The sequence below is a fragment of the Lycorma delicatula genome, chromosome 2 (assembly GCF_047948215.1).
Source record: "Lycorma delicatula isolate Av1 chromosome 2, ASM4794821v1, whole genome shotgun sequence".
Classification (NCBI taxonomy): domain Eukaryota; kingdom Metazoa; phylum Arthropoda; class Insecta; order Hemiptera; family Fulgoridae; genus Lycorma; species Lycorma delicatula.
This window is the reverse complement of record NC_134456.1, coordinates 2,479,491-2,496,960: the sequence shown is the minus strand read 5'-3', so window position 1 is coordinate 2,496,960 and position 17,470 is coordinate 2,479,491. Positions and strand designations below refer to the sequence as shown.

At 28.5% G+C, this 17,470-nt stretch overlaps 2 protein-coding genes across 3 annotated transcripts in view; one reads left to right on the top strand and one right to left on the bottom strand.

The window, feature by feature from the left end:
* The window catches only part of LOC142320418 (uncharacterized), a 117,297-nt gene that overhangs the window by 86,372 nt on the left and 13,455 nt on the right, over positions 1-17,470 (bottom strand). For both annotated transcript variants that reach the window (XR_012755379.1, XM_075358134.1), the window contains exon 3: positions 8,157-8,283. The gene's annotated coding sequence lies outside the window, so the exon portion shown is untranslated. The remainder of the gene's footprint in view (positions 1-8,156; positions 8,284-17,470) is intronic.
* The window catches only part of LOC142320419 (serine-enriched protein-like), an 89,721-nt gene continuing 84,948 nt past the window's right edge, over positions 12,698-17,470 (top strand). The window contains exon 1 of the mRNA XM_075358136.1: positions 12,698-12,963. The gene's annotated coding sequence lies outside the window, so the exon portion shown is untranslated. The remainder of the gene's footprint in view (positions 12,964-17,470) is intronic.

Sequence of the window (17,470 nt, the reverse complement as noted above, 5' to 3'; positions counted from 1 at the left end):
CTTGTATTGAAAACTGAAAAACAATAAGCTAAACAAAAAAAAGTATATTATAATACAAAAGAAGATTACGGTAAAAATTATAAAATTAAAATTCAACTAGGGTAACCTATATATATTTCTACCACTAGATTGCAGTTTACATAGATTTGCATTTTGTAATAACAAAGCAAACTTCAAAACTATATCAATAAAAATGACTTTAAAGTTACATATTAATGAAATGTGGGGCACCCGCTATTTCTACTTCATATTATTGAAAGCATTTAATATAATGAGTCCTTCTTTCTTTAAACTTGTACAATATATAATCCTTAGCTTAATGTCAATAGCTATCTCCCACCCACAGTTTATGAAAATGATCTTTTTTTCATACAAAAATCTTTGTATGGAACTGTGGCGCTTCACAGATCAAACACCATCTTCCTATGTGCGTACACACAAAGGAAGCTGCACACAAGACTGCGAGGGAGAGAGAGAGAGAGCACTGTTGCTCTCGCAGTGCTGACCCTGGCATCTGGTAGAAGGTAGTTTTTTTTTTTACTTCGCAAGTGTATGGAATATTCCTTGTTCGTTCCCTTTTCTAGTTTAGTCGGTAGAAGGAATATGAAAGCGGTTTAGTTGTTTTTTCAGTAGTTATCAGAAGATGGCGGAAAGCAAGGGCTCTTTGATTGCCAAATCTGTCCAAAAACAAGCTGGAAAGAGAAGATAATTAGTAAAAACAAATTATGTATTTGTTTCTGTATACATAGAAATTTAAATTAAGCACCGTTGCACTGTAGTGTTTTTAAGCGAATATTTTAATAAGTTATTATCAAATGATACTAAAAAATATTAGCGAAAAAAAATGAAAATAAAAAATATTGACATTTTATTATTTATTCGATTAAAGTGAATACGGTTTTTAAGCACAATGTGCTCAAAAACTGTGTACCATATTCTTGAATATGATACAAGTGTAGAAATAAATTATTACCCTGCTTCCAGCTATTCCATTTGATTAAATTTTTTTTCAGTTCTGTTATTTTACAGAAAAGTTTAATCCTACCTTGAAAAGGCCCAGAAAAACGTTTTCTGGAGCAGCACCCCCACTAATTTTAGCTACAAGCCGCCACTGATAATCGTGTGTGAATATATATATAATTATTAAATTAATAATATTTATTAATGTAAATGAGTAATTAAATAATTTTTATTTTTTAACAAAAATTTTTAACATTCATTAATTTGTTGTTACATTTTTTTATTATAAAAATATTTTAGTGTTTATCATTATTATTAAAAGTATTCATAAAAAAATACTCAAAATATAAAGAACCAAATTAATTAATTTATCTTTTAGTTATGACATTTTTTTAAATTTATTAAGATTGAACAAAAAGTGTATGAAAAGTTATCAATAAGCATAATTAAATATTAAAATATGAAAATTCTATTCTGTTCGATTCAAAACAATAAACATAAAATGACGTGATAAAGAATACTATTTTATTTATTTTTATTAAAAAATGTCCATTTTAATATTCAGTCTTCTTTCCTTTGCTCATCAGATAGTAAATTATTTATTATTTTAATTTTTGTGGCATTATTTTTTTTAAAAATGCATGGCCAATCGGCAAATCTTCCTAATAAATCTATCAATAATTTTATTTTCTTTTTAAATTTGGAATCCAACCTGTAGATTACAACAAAGGATATACGCTAAAACATTTCTTTCTTTAAATAGTTTATTACACTCGATTCATGTATTATTTTTCTAATTTCTTTGGTCGATCCTGCTTTCTTAGTTTAATATCAATCTGAGTGAATGAAAAGTCTTCATCGGTTGTGATTTAACCAGTTTATATAATCATATTTTGTATTTTTATAGTATTTTTATTGGCATTCATTTTCAAAAAAAAAGAAAAATCATCCTTGCGTGTCTCATAAAAATTTGTTTTCTTGTCTAGTACTTCTTCTTCTTACCTCTTTGTATCAGTTCTCTAAATGAACTTAGGTGATCTTGTTTCATGGCTGAATGGCAGAAATTAGAGCCATTAAGATACTGTGAACCTGAAGATTAGTTGTCACTTCCATACTTGTTTCCGGTTGTGATAATGAAGCTTCTTTTTGTTTTTATTCTGTTCCGTACATGTATTGCTGTAGATAATCAAGCTCTTTATTTATGGCAAGTTTTATACAACCGGATTCCTTCTTGCTTATTTTCTTTGCTTATTATTTTCTTGCTTCCTAACTACAATCTGTTCTATCTGTTATGTCCAAATTTCTTGAACTTGATTTCTGGCATGATCTCTCCTCTTGTACTTTGGACAAATTTATATAATTTCAAGCAAAACTTAAGACCAAATGGAAAAATATAAATATGTAGGTATTATTCAAATTAGAATGCAGAATTGACAGCTAAATAAAAAAGGAATATCATTGTTGCTGCATTACCCTTTTAAACTCTACAGCAATAATTGTGGTAATCTCTAGACATCAGTGACTTAATGAAAAACTAAAAGCTCTACAGCAGGAAGCAGCTCCATTATATATTGCTTCATCGATATTTTTCTTAAGAGAAAAAATGTTTAACATACGAAATAAAAAAATTGGAATATCAGATTTAACTGAATAATAAAAATAATTTAATAATAATAGAAAAAAATAAAATAAATAATAACAAATTGTTTATCATACAGGCAATTAATTAACTTTACATATAATACGCATAATCATCTTGATAACAATGTGAGTTGCTTGGAACTTTGTTTATAGTTTTTAAGAAATACAAATAAATTCTCAACAACTGAACAACTAAAATCTCTCTGTAGGAATATATTCAATACTCTCCAAGCATCTCGTAAATATGAGTTATAAATCCACCAAAATAGAAAATAGTGTTGATATTGTATACACACTGTAAGGAATTGTGTTCAGTAGAACACAAAATGACATATTAAATGAATAAGCACAATTAAATACAATACAGTATTTGATCAAATTCTAAGTATATCTGTTCCTAACATGAAAAGGCATAAATGTTTCATGCTTTGGTTATTAATTCCTTATTTATAATGATTTGTTTTGCCCCTGCTGCCCCATTTGCACAGAAAGTAACAAAATTTAATGCAGCTGAATTGCAAACCATTAAAAAGGCAATAAACTACAACATATAGTTCAATGGTAATTGTAATCTGCTACCTCTGTGTAAACGGCAGTTCACTAGTACTTGTACTGAATTTTTTCTAATCGGATTTTCATATTTTTCTTTTATGTTAGTTGCATTTGCTAATGGCACAGAAGAAAATTTTTTTCCGTTGTGCAAAAGGACAATCTTTAAACTAATTTTCAAAGAATCGATGAGCAATCTTCTTTCTTTAAAGTTATGTTCATTATGCAGTGAATCCATCACAGCACAAATATTGTTACAAAACACTAAATTATTTTTTTCAGAATATCAATCTTGAAACTCTTCCTGATAATAATGAAAGAAATATATTTCATATCAGTTTGGAGTAGTTTCCAGCCTTTCACAAATTCAAATCCTGAACAAGGTCATAATTCACTTTGAATTACCTAATAAGATTCATGGGAAGAGGATTCTGCTTCAAAAGTAGGACCTTCTTGCTCTTCTTGTCAGAATTCAATGGCTACCTCATATTCTGATTAATTTTCTAAAGTTAAATCCTCGCCACGAGGCACTCTCCTAATAGCAGATGGTGTACGTTTGGATATTAGCTATTCTTTTGTTTCTGTAATACAGAAATAATAGTTCAATGATCTTGTAGTTCATGCCACATATTGATATGGTAAAACTCATATGCTAATTATCCCTAGCCCAGACAGTGAGATGTTTCACACAGGTTGAACAGTAGATGTGATGGGATCAATTCTAACTTTGATCTCAAACCTTAATGCCGGAATTTACTTCAAAGCATTTTTTAATTAGTGCAGTCAAACTTAATAGTTGTTCTTCAAGCATCGAATCCCCACACTTGTAACAGAAGTTTGGCTCAATTACACATTTCTTGGCAAATTTATTCTCTTAACCCAACAAACCTGACACAGTAACTGTATATCACAAAACAGAATGAAACCACTGTATGTGCATACACAGTGAATTTTTATACAATATTGGTGTGTTCATTGAATCACTCTGCTCAGTACTGACGTGTTAGAACCTACTGTACATGAATCAATCATACAATTGCAGATGTTGGCTACATAATATTATAATTGTATCCACTCTCAATTAGAAATCATTTTAAATATTCTTTTATGTACGTAAGTTATCCCTAAAAAAATACATCGAATTCCACTTAAAAATATGTAGAAATATATTATTTAAAAATACATAAAAAATGTACTTCAAAATATGTTATCACATGTAGATTATGGAAAAATCCTGACTGCATTTTTTTAATTCAGCATAAAAAGTTAAATCACAAAAACAATAAAACTTTCATTTAATGAAACTGTGTTTATTAGTGTAATTAGAAAATGATAAACTGAACGCAATATTTGATTTTTTTTATTCATCATTCTGGCAAACGTTAAACCATACAACATACTACTACATTACTGTCTAAGTTGTCAACATATTTATCCTATGATGCATATCTCACACCTTCTGTATGAAAAGATATCATTAACTATATGCACCGCTCTGGCACATTATTTAATTCTAATCCACATTTACTTAGGCATTCATGGGCTGCTTATAAATCTCTCTGATAGTATTTAGTGAGCAAATGTAAACTTTTAACTGAAAATTTACTTGCTAATTTTGTCAATAAGTTAGTTTGAGTTCTTTATATAATGAGTTTCTTAAACTGTTAAGTTACAGTTTAACTAATAGTTCTATTATAACGATTAACAATGTTCTTTTTAATTAAGTATTTTTGATAAATGGTCTTGTTTTCTTAGATCAATAAATAAATAGATACACAAGCTCTTTTAAGTCACTCCTATCCACTCTTTTAAATCATAAAACTGAATTATAACACTGTTATAGAACAGCTATGAATTAGATAGTGTTTTTTTCTTAATGCGAGTAAATAAATAAATTTTTGTTACTAAGAGTACATATATAATACTAACATTGTTCTTTTTATCTTTTGCTGCAGGTACGACAACGATTACTTACATAGGTTAAGAGTGAACAGCCTTAATGTGGCTTAACTAATTAGTTTTATAATAACAATTAAAGGGAGGACTACTTACTTTGTAACTGGTGCTTCTTTCCCAGTAGGATTAAGTTTTTTTTAGGTAATTATATATTTTTGTTTTGTTTTGTAAACAACTGCATGTTAGAGTAAATTTGCATGTTAGAATTAAGGAAAAATTGTGTTTCCCCAGTAGACCCCTCAGTAGGTTATAATTGTTTTTTAATTATGTTATATATGTTGTATTTTTTTTACAGTTTAGTGTATTTTAAGTTAGAATTAATTATGTTAAGTCGCGTTCGCGTTCCATACCCCATCCACAGTAGGACCAATTATGAAGTGAGATATCATTTTAAAAATGCTTTGTTATATTTATTTAAGATTAGATTAAGTGCATGCTGTTAAGCCATGTTAACCTGAAGGGAATTTTCCCTAAGTACTGTTTTATTTATTATGTATATATATATATTTCAAGTACATCAAACTGTATTTCTATTAATCGTCTTGATATTTTTACTAATTTTGTTTCAGAAAATTTAAGTTTGTTTCAGGAATAGATGATTGTAATATTTTAACTAATCGATGGTGAAAAAAATAGTCTGATAAAGAATAAAAAAGGAAAAATGGATTCCAAAAGAATTTAAATATTAATAACTTGTTAATTTGTATTAATTTATTTTACTATTTTTATACTAATTTTTCTCCAGCGTATTTCAAGTGTGTTTTAGGTACAGAAAATTGTGATATTTTAACTAACTAATGCTGGAACAACACACTAAAGTGATGCTTAGAAAATTGAACATGTGATGATGAATGTATAACAAAATATAAGATGAAAAGGCCAATTTGAAAAGAGTTCAAATAATGATCAGATTAAGAAGAAGACAGTCAACATCTAGATGGCATAAGTGAGTATAATTTTAAATTTAATTAGATTATAGGAAAACAATGTAAAACCTCATGATCTAATTTCTTTTATAAAATAATTGAAAAGTTTTTTTTTTGTAAAAGAAAGTTTTAATTTTTGACTCCATAAATGGTAAAACATTTCATGGAATGCTGCATTTGAGTTTAAATAGTTTTAAGATGTTGTTGCTGTTACCTTATTTTTAACAATAAAAGAACTTCTGCATTCACTACAGACACATTATATTAATCATGTAAGCATTATAAATCTTCACTTGCAGTTTTATTTTACATCACATTAAAGATAGGCACTCACTTTTTCTATTTAGCTTTCGGAACCACTTTGAGGTATTACTTTAGAGGATGAATGAGGATGACATGTATGAATGTAAATGAAGTATTGTAGTCTGGTACAGTCTCACATCAACCATTCCTAAGATGTATGGTTAATTGAGACCTAACCACCAAACACTGGTATCCACAATCTAGTATTCAAATCCATATAAAAGTTACTAGGATTTGAATCTTAGAATTCTCGACTTTGAAATCAGCTGATTTGCAATAACAAGTTAACCACTAGACCAGCTCGGTGGGCTATGATAAATTAAAGTAGTAAAATAACTGATTTTAAAATAAATGATTCATCCATCATCAATGAGATTTACAACCCAACCTATATTAAACGCGGAGTGAAGCTGAACAAACTGATCAATGTCAGCCACATATCTGTTGACTCGTACTCCCTGTTTGTTTATACATAACACTTGATTTTTCTCATAGGCATTGTGCAAAAAACACATACAAATTTTGTTCCTCCATCTTTCCATTTTGAAACCACAATGTCCCCACATAGCAAAGTACATCCCACCCATTTTCATTTTTCTATCAACTTTTACAAGATTTTTAGGGAATAGTTTTCTAGTCTGTCTAATTGTAGCGCAGATAAATATATTTTTTGTAATAATTGTTTAATCATTTCAATATTTGAAAAGAAATTGTCAAAGAGGCAGTAACCCATCACCTCAAATATGTTTGCAATCAACTGTAATTTGGTAATAAATGTAATCCATTCAACCTAATGGATAAATTTAAAAAATAATACATAAAAATAATATTAATAATAATAATAATAATTAATAATAATTACATAATAATAATACATAATAATAATCAAAAATAATACTTTCAAAAAAAGAATACATTCACATTTAATTAAAAACAAAAAATTATATATAATTGAACATTACAAATTCAAACAAATCGGGACGTAGATAATTTCAATTCTTAATACATTCAAATTTTTGAAAGTACAGTATATTATTATGAAATAACATAATAGTTAATACTGGTTGTGCCAGAGGCTATAACCCACATCTTGAACCTCCTTTTTATCAGCTTCATTGGCATGTATTGTTACAAGAAGCTTCTCTCCTTAAACTTCATCATTCATTAAGAAATAAGTAGTATATTTTTGATTTCATATTTTACAAAATTACATTTTGAATTTTTGTATATTAAAATAAAATAAAATAGCTTTTTATTAACATAAACAGTTGCTAGTAACATTTCACTTACAATAAGAACAAAATAGAGGTATAATTTTTTGAAGGCCTATAAGCATCATGTAATGATTTAATTTATGGATATAATTTAATATGATAAATTTTTAAACCTGAATCAGATCAAATTAAAAAAGAATATTACAATATAGGTTCCACTTTATTAAGTTTCTACAAATTCTTTCAGTAATCGCAAAACGCAGAAGCACTGATTTTATTGACAGTCATAAAAGAAGTAACATAATCTAAGTTTTGTACAGATTCATGATTTAAGTTTTATAACATCTTCTCAACAAAAAACTCCATATATTTGCTTATATCACTTCAAACTAGAATATTCAAGGATTCTTTGGAACTAATTTACAACACTCAAATTGTTAGTACTTTCTGTAAATTGCATTTCAAACGCATGTAAGCAATACCTTATTTATAGGTTATCTGATGATGCTATATTTATTCATCCGTAATTAAAATAATGTCTTGAATCCTTAAAAAGTAATACACAATAATTAAAATATATTATTTTTCTAATCATCTAGTAACTTACTTTGTTAAAATAGAAGATATTGTAGACGTAAAATCAAAAATAAAACTGTCCCACAAAACGGACGTAATTCTCCCTCCAACAAACCGCTGGTGCTGTAGTCGCAAACCGCTTTTAAGTCAACAGCGATCTGTAACCATAGAAGCGGGAAAATTAAAATCTGGTATGTGACTGTACCAAAGGGCGTTTATACAATCTAAATTAACAATAATAATTAATTTATAAATAATTTTGTATACAATATGACCTCTAATGTCTGGTGGTACAAATAGGTACGAAGGACCTATAAAGGGTTGAACAAACATAATAAATATATTTAATCTTGTAACTCAATGATATTTTGGCTTAAGAGGAGGGACTTTATTGTGTTTTCTTTGCTATTTTTAATAGATTACCTAACATTTAAAAATATCCTTTTTAACAATTTATTTAAAATACAATTAACATTTTTTTTAAATTAAAAATACAATTATAAATTTAACAATATAACTAACTGTAGATTTCTAAACAATACTAATAAAAAAATTAAAAAACAACCCTGGGTTTTTTTATCTCAAAGATATATATAAAAATATGTAATCAAATAATTTTTGAATTGTAATTTATTTTGTATAAATATATATATATATGTATGTTTAATTACATAATTTTTTTATTTTATAAAAATATGATTTTGTGATGGATTTTGTATGGGAATCAGTCGACTCATTCAACTATAGCCAACCAAGTAGATTTTTTGTGAAGGTAAATTTGTTATTTTTAATTTCATAAGCTGGTTTTAACAGCTGATAAACAATCATAATTTGTCTACAGAATGTGAGTAGTTTTGTACATTTTTAAAAGTTGTATACAATTGTGGAGTGTGTGTGAAGGTGAGTGTTTTGTGTTCTGCGATCTCAAAATTTCATTTCAGTTTTCAAATGAGGAATATGCTAACAATTTTTATTTATGGTTATTGCAATGGTAACTCCTTGGCTGCAAAAATGCAATATCAAAAAAGATTTCCTAATATAAGGGTTCCAAATCAAAACCTTAATTTCAGCTTTCCATTGTTTACGCAGAACTGGTTCTTTACCTACACATTCTTATTCTGTTGAAAGACAAGAACAATGTCGTGTCGCTTACAAGGAGAACGTGATATAGCAAGTTCAATGTAGCCCGGGACTTAATACTAGACAAATTTCAAATTGCATTGGTTTGCCACATAGCACAGTATGGCGAATACTTAAAGAAAATCTCTTACCTGTACCACTATCAGGAGGTTCAAAATTTACTGCTTGGCGACTTTGCATTGCATCTAAAGTATTGTCATTGGCTTCAAGAAAACTGTCATTAAGTATGTTCTATTTTATTCCCTGATGAGGTAACATTTATAAGAGATGGAGTTAATAACTCTCAAAATAAACATCAATGGAATTTTGAAAATCCACGTGCTAGTAGATACAGTTTTCAACACAGGTTTTCTGTTAATGTTTGGTGTGGCATTATTGATAAGCATATGATTGCACCATTTATTTTTGATGGTAGCCTTACAGGAAACTAGTATTTTCTTTTAGAAAATAACCTGCCCTAGTTTTAAGAAGACATTCCACTAATAACAAGGCAAGAAATTATTTTTCAACACTATGGGTTTGTTATACATTTTTGTGAAGTAGTTAGAAATTATTTGAACGTAACATTTAGGAGCATCTGGATCAGGCGAGAAGGACCAATTAATTGGTCCTAGATTACCTGATCTGACTCCAATGGCCTATTATACGTGTGGACATACGAAATCGATAGTATATGCTGAAAAGATAACTACAAAAAGAATTGATGGCAAGAATTTTCAATGCATTTGAAATTCTACGAAATAATCCAGATTCGGTGAAAGAGCCACCAAAGGAATTTTAAAATGAGCAGAGTACTGTTAACAATGAAGGAGGACATTTTGAACAGTTGTTGAAATAGTAATTTCTTAATGTGCTTTTACAATTTTACTTTTGATGAATGATTTTATTTCTAGGTATTCTTGGATGTATACATCATTCTTGGTATTCTCGGATTACGTTGACTCTGATCACTTTTAATTGTTTCCTAGATAGTCATAAAAGAATGGAGGAAAACACTGAAACTCAATGTGGTAGAAACAATAAGTTTTTTTTTTTGTCTTCAGTCATTTGACTGGTTTGATGCAGCTCTCCAAGATTCCCTATCTAGTCGTTTCATTTCAGTATACCCTCTACATCCTACATCCGTAACAATTTGTTTTACATATTCCAAACGTGGCCTGCCTACACAATTTTTTCCTTCTACCTGTCCTTCCAACATTAAAGCGACTATTCCAGGATGCCTTAGTATGTGGCCTATAAGTCTGTCTCTTCTTTTAACTATATTTTTCCAAATGCTTCTTTCTTCATCTATTTGCCGCAATACCTCTTCATTTGTCACTTTATCCACCCGTCTGAATTTTAACATTCTCCTATAGCACCGCTATAGGAGAATGTTATAGCTATATATAAAATCTTTTCCTGGCATTTAAATTAATTTTTGATGTAAACAAATTATATTTCTTACTGAAGGCTCGTTTAGCTTGTGCTATTCAGCATTTTATATCGCTCCTGCTTCATCCATCTTTAGTAATTCTACTTCCCAAATAACAAAATTCTTCTACCTCCATAATCTTTTCTCCTCCTATTTTTACATTCAGCGGTCCATCTTTGTTATTTCTTCTACATTTCATTACTTTTGTTTTGTTTATTTTCACGCGATAGTTCTTGCGTAGGACTTCATCTATGCCGTTCATTGTTTCTTCTAAATACTTTTAACTCTCTGCTAGAATTACTATATCATCAGCAAATCGTAGTATCTTTATCTTTTCACCTTGTACTGTTACTCCGAATCTAAATTGTTCTTTAACATCATTAACTGCTAGTTCATGTAAAGATTAAAAAGTAACGGAGATAGGGAACATCCTTGTCGGACTCCCTTTCTTATTACGGCTTCTTTCGTATGTTCTTCAATTGTTACTGTTGCTGTTTGGTTCCTGTACATGTTAGCAATTGTTCTTCTATCTCTGTATTTGAACCCTAATTTTTTTAAAATGCTGAACATTTTATTCCAGTCTACGTTATCAAATGCCTTTTCTAGGTCTATAAACGCCAAGTATGTCGGTTTGTTTTTCTTTAATCTTCCTTCTACTATTAATCTGAGGCCTAAAATTGCTTCCCTTGTCCCTATACAATAAGTTTAGGTTACAAAAAGGATAATCCAGCAAAAATTCAAATAGAAGTGTTAAAAGTAATTGTGAAAAAACAGGATTATATATTTCCTGCGAAAAACAATTATAAATATTAAAAATAATCTATCATAAGAGAATTAAATGAATTATTCATCAGTCAAAAAAAAAAATTCTTTAATATAAATCTCTTAATATACAACAAAAAATTTCTTTAAGAAATGTAACAATTTTATTTTAATTCTTAATTTTATTAGGGAAATTGTAACTTGTAGAGTAAAAAAAAAAAAAACATTTTAAAATACATATTTAGACAGTATATACTTACAAAAATTTCTCTGTAAATTTTCAAGTATCAATTCAGAGAACGGCGAGTGACATGGCATCAAAGTCTCTGCACTCTATTATTTAGGTTTGCAGCTCCTTTTCAATTGTGAACAGAGCATATATTTGGGAATGTAATAGGACTAATATGATTTCAGACGTCTATTTCAAAATTTTTGTTAATTTTTGTTTATTTTCAAAAGTCTTTAAACTGTTTTTAGAATATGTCTTTTGATAAAAGTTACAAATATAACTTTTCTTCTTAGTATGAGTATTTAAATTATTTTTAAAGAAGAACTTTGATTAAAAGTCTTTTGACAAAAGTTGGAAACATAATTTTCTCTCTTTTGCACGAATATTAATATGTATCATTGAACTCTTTTTATAATTAAATGATTTTAACAAAAGTTACAAATTAATTTTTTTTTCCTTGGTATGAGTATTTAAATGTAATTTTAAAGTATAACTTCGATTAAAAGTCTTCTGACAAAAGGTACAAACATAATTTTTGTCTTTTGTGTGAATATTATTAATATGTGTCTTTAAACTCTTTTTAGAATAATATGTCTTTTCACAAAAGTCACAAATATAACTTTTCTTCTTAGTATGAATATTTATGTGTTTTTAAAGAAGAACTTTGATTCCTGGTATGAGGCTGAACGTACCAAATTAGAGAGTAGTTAGAGAACTTGAAAGAGAGATTCAAGGATCCACTGTATGTGTGTGTGTGTGTGTGTGTGTGTGTGTGTGTGTGTGTGTGTGTGTGTGTGCATGCATGTGTGTATAAATGAATTATCTATATATATATATATATATATATATATAAAAAAAAAATTTCCTAAAATATTTAAAATCGTGTTAAATTCTCCAATGGACAATACGGTTGGTTGTACTATTAATGATATTTGTATATCGACTTAAAAGCGATGACAAATATAAGAGAACTTTGAGAACGGTCGGTTGTTATTATCAGAGGTGAAACAGTGCGGTGCAGGAAATAAATTTTCATAATTTATTTTGCTCTGGCGGTTAAAGAGATTTGTTTCTCTTAACGCGACAGAAGTTGCAGGGTGGGGAACGACAGTGAATTACGTAGGCAGAATATAAAACCCAGCGGTCAGACTCGGGTTGATTGTAAAATGGCTATTGATGGCCTGCGATACGCTGTTCAATTTGGATCTTTGCGTCTGTGATCACACTTGATATATTATTAACTATTACTATTTCTTATGCATTGTTCATTTTATATAACGACCCTCATTGATTGAGGTAAGTTTTTTTATATTATTATTTTAATAGAATTTAAAATTATTGCTTTTCCTGGTGTATCCATACTTACGTAATGCATTTTAGAATACAATGTGCACTGTCCTATTTTTACAAAATACATAACTATTTCTTAATATCATATCCAAACATTTCTAACATTGTTTTCTATTTATAATACCGGGCGAAATGGTATCCCAAACATATACAAATAGATATGAAACAAGTTACATGCATGGTTGTAAATTTTAGGTTAAATGTTAAAAGTGGTAAAACTGTTAAGAGTCTGGTATAGTCTTAATTACTGTACATTCCACACAGACTGGAAACTGTGTGTAATACATAGTTTCCTGAATGAAAAAGCTCATTAATTTGTTGCATTCTTTCTTATGATTGTGATAATTGTAAACCATCTGCAGTGTAGGTAGTACTAATAAGAATTACTTTCTTTGATGGTAATAATGCTCAGTATTGTTCAGATTCATCTGTTTTCTTTGCCATTTTGCTGAATGTAAACATCTGTCATTTTCTTCTCTTCTTATTTGTTAATGAACCAGCTCAGAACTATTAATGTCTGAATTTTCACCTTTCCTTTAAAATGTTGAACAGATAACATTACTAAATTCTATATCTGTTCTAGTTAGACAGCATATTTAATATATATTTAAAAATGTGAACTTAATTAAAAGCATGAAACTATTGAAACACAGTGTAATGATTAATTCAATGTAAGTTTAAAATAAATAAAGGAAGTGCTTAACTGTAATTGAAATAAAGTAATTGTCAGATAACCAATTACTTAATATATACAGTTTACACAACCAACAAATTACTCCATGGCTGGAATTGTTGTACATTATTTTTCGTCCTCCGGGCTGGATTTTATCAGATTTACGTGGTAGTGAAACAATAAATCTGCCTTGATTGTTCCTAGTGGTATGAAATTAGAAGTGTGTTTCACATGTAGAACTTTCATTAACTGAAACATCAGAATCAGTTGCATGAAGTTTCCAAAAATTTTCAAATATAGTTCAATGATCTAAGTTATTGTTGCTTGTAAAAGGGGACGGAACAGTATTTTTATGTTTAAATAATAGGAAGATAACCGGTGAGAGTATATTCTAGCTTAGTCTCATGAATAATAGGATATCTTGTATCTTGAATAAATTAACAAGATAAAATAAGATCTAAATAAAATTGGGCTCCGATTAAATGATCCAGCCTGACAGACCAAAAAAATGGATAAGACCAGATAATTAAATAATTATGTGAAATATCTGCTATATGTGAAGTTCTAATATTGTTTTATATACATATATATATATATATATATATATATATATATATAAATAAATTGCAGCTTGGAAAATTCAATTTCCATTGCCGATCTTCAATAATAATTAAATTATGAATGAACAAAAATATTATTTTGGTGCTTTCTTCACTATATTGAAACTGGATTCGTAATTTACATTAATATCTATATAATATTTGTGTAATTTAGTTTTACTTTGTTTTTTGGCCATATTCGTTATTGTAATCATTATGGATAAAGAACAAAATTATGTTAAAGAAAATCAATTAAGGACTGTATTACAAGAATTGGATTATTCGCAGATAAATAGTCAGCATAGAGTAAATAATCAAAAACATTCTGTAGGCACAACTATTAAACAATTACAATTGCAACTTACCATAATTTACCATCGTTCAAAGGTGAAATTCTTGAATGGTCTCACTTTTTTAATATATTTAATGATTTAATCCACAAGATTTAACAAATATTCAAAAATTACATTATTGACATTCAACAATTAGAGATGAAGCCTTAGCCATTATTAAAAATCTTCCAATAATTGATGAAAATTATAAAATCGCATTAGATTTATTGATAATACAACTTGATAATAAATTTATGATTGAATATTTTAATGTAGATTGCATTTTAAAATTAATTTCTGTGAAAAGAGAATCGTTAGATCTTCTATCTAAATTCATTAATGACATTTCTTCATTTGTCAACTCGCTTGAAGGAATACAACTTCCAGTTAACATATTTGAATTTATTGTAATTCAATTTCTAACAACAAAGCTAGATTATAATACTGCCAAATTATGGAATTCAGTATTGGAAATGCAAATGTTAAGTACAACAATGCATTTAAATCTTATCGCAAACATCCTACTTCCAAGGTTAGCAAGATTTATAAACTATATAATGTTAGTTATTATTCTAGATCTAACTTTAAACATAAGAATACTGTTACATTCCTTTTTACAAGCAATAATACCTTAGATCATTGAACTATACTTGAAAACGTTTGGAAAATTTATGAAGCTGATTCTGATGTTTCAGTTAATGAATCTTCTTACATGTGAAACACACTTCAAACTTAATACCACTAGAAACAATCAAGGTAGATTTATCGTTTAATTACCATGTAAATCCGATAAACTCCTGTTAGGTGACTCTTTCATTAACACTAAAATAGGTTCTTATATCTACCCATCGGGTTGGTCTAGTGGTTAACGTGTCTTCCCAAATCAGCTGATTTGGAAAGTCGAGAGTTACAGCATTCAAGTCTTAGTAAAGCCAGTTATTTTTACACGGATTTGAATACTAGATCGTGGATACCGGTGTTCTTTGGTGGTCGGGTTTCAATTAACCACACATCTCAGGAATGGTCGAACTGAGAATGTACAAGACTACACTTCATTTACACTCATACATATCATCCTCATTCATCCTCTGAAGAATTATCTAAACTGTAGTTACCAGAGGCTGAACAGGAAAAAAAAAAGTAATGAATTAAATAAACTTAAGAACCATCAAATTATTTCTAACCAAAATAAAATCATTTCGCTTGACCTGTTTCTGGATGATTTAGGATTATTACAAGTGGGAGGTAGATTACAACACTCTTTATTTTATTATCAAACTAAACATCCTATTATTGTACACTCAAAGGCAAATATAATTAAATTATTTATTTACTGCTGAGCATTTACATCTTTTACATTCTAGTAATTGACGCATCAGTCATTAATAAATGTTTGAATTGTTCTTGCTTTCACATGAAAACTCAAATGCAACAACTAGGTCAGTTACTCTCTTTCATAGTAGTACCTTCTCGTCAATTCTCTGACTACACAGTCATTCATAGCAACGCTCAAAAGATTTATTTCACAAAGAGGTATTCCTACCTAAATATTTTCAGATAATTGTTCCAACTTCCGTTCTGCCAAGAATATTTTGTATGACTTATTTAAATTCGGAAAATCTAAAATCAAACATTCAATCCTTTTTGTACTGAATTTACAAGACTACACTCATTACATTTCATCCTCTGAAGTATTATCTAAACGGTAGTTACCGGAGGCTAAACAGGAAAAAGAAGAGGTCCTGACCAATTAGTTAGAGTCGTTGATTTAAAGACTACGAATGGTCAGCTTCAAAGACCTGTGCATAAGTTGTGTTTGCTGCCAGTGTCTGATAATTTAAAATTATTTATTTAAAAAAAATACTTCACATGTTACTAATTGAGAATATTGTTAAAATAATAATTTTGATTGATATTATACTTTATTATTGTAACTTATTAATGCGATTTATATTACGATCATAAATGTTATATATTGATATATAATGTAATATTCTGTATAATTATATCATACTGATATGCTCTTCTAACTCTCTACTGTACGGACTATTATACTATATTTGCATGTTCATATGTACTACACCCATGCACATACACAGACAACACATACAACATAAGTACACACACACATAGATATTATATGTTAGATGTGATAAGTCACTAAATGTGCAATGTCTTCATTATTTACACTTTCTAATGGCACATGGTTATTCAGACCATTGGATACATCTCTTGTGTCATGAATAACATATTTATAGAAATCTTACTCTCTATACGATTACAGGTACAATTTTCCAAGAATATATATTTACATTTATTATTAATATTATGAGCATTATTGATTATTCTTATTACTATTATTTGTATACATTATCATTGATTTGTGATCACTATTATACATTATATTGATAAAAAAATGTAAAATAAATATACCTGGTTTATCTTGTATCACTGAATTATATTAATATAACATTTATCTACCTTATATTGATTTGATATGATATTACAAGAAAAAAGAACTTCTTTTTTGACGAGCAGTATGTTCAGATTCAATTGTTTTCTTTGTCTTCTCGCTTAAATGTAAACATCTCATTTTCTTTTTAATTGTTAATGAACCATCTGATCTTAATTATTGTTAAAATTATTAATGTATGAATCTTTAGTTTCCTTTAAAATGTTGAAGAGATAACATTATACTAAATCTAGGTAGACAGAATTTTTTTTTTTTTTTTTTACCCTCCGGGTCCGCAGTTAAGCAATTTTTATCCGCAGGGGATGAGATGAATGCTTTGCAGCATGTGTGAAAAATCCCATGGCTGACGGGGATTCGAAATCTGTGCTATTCGGCA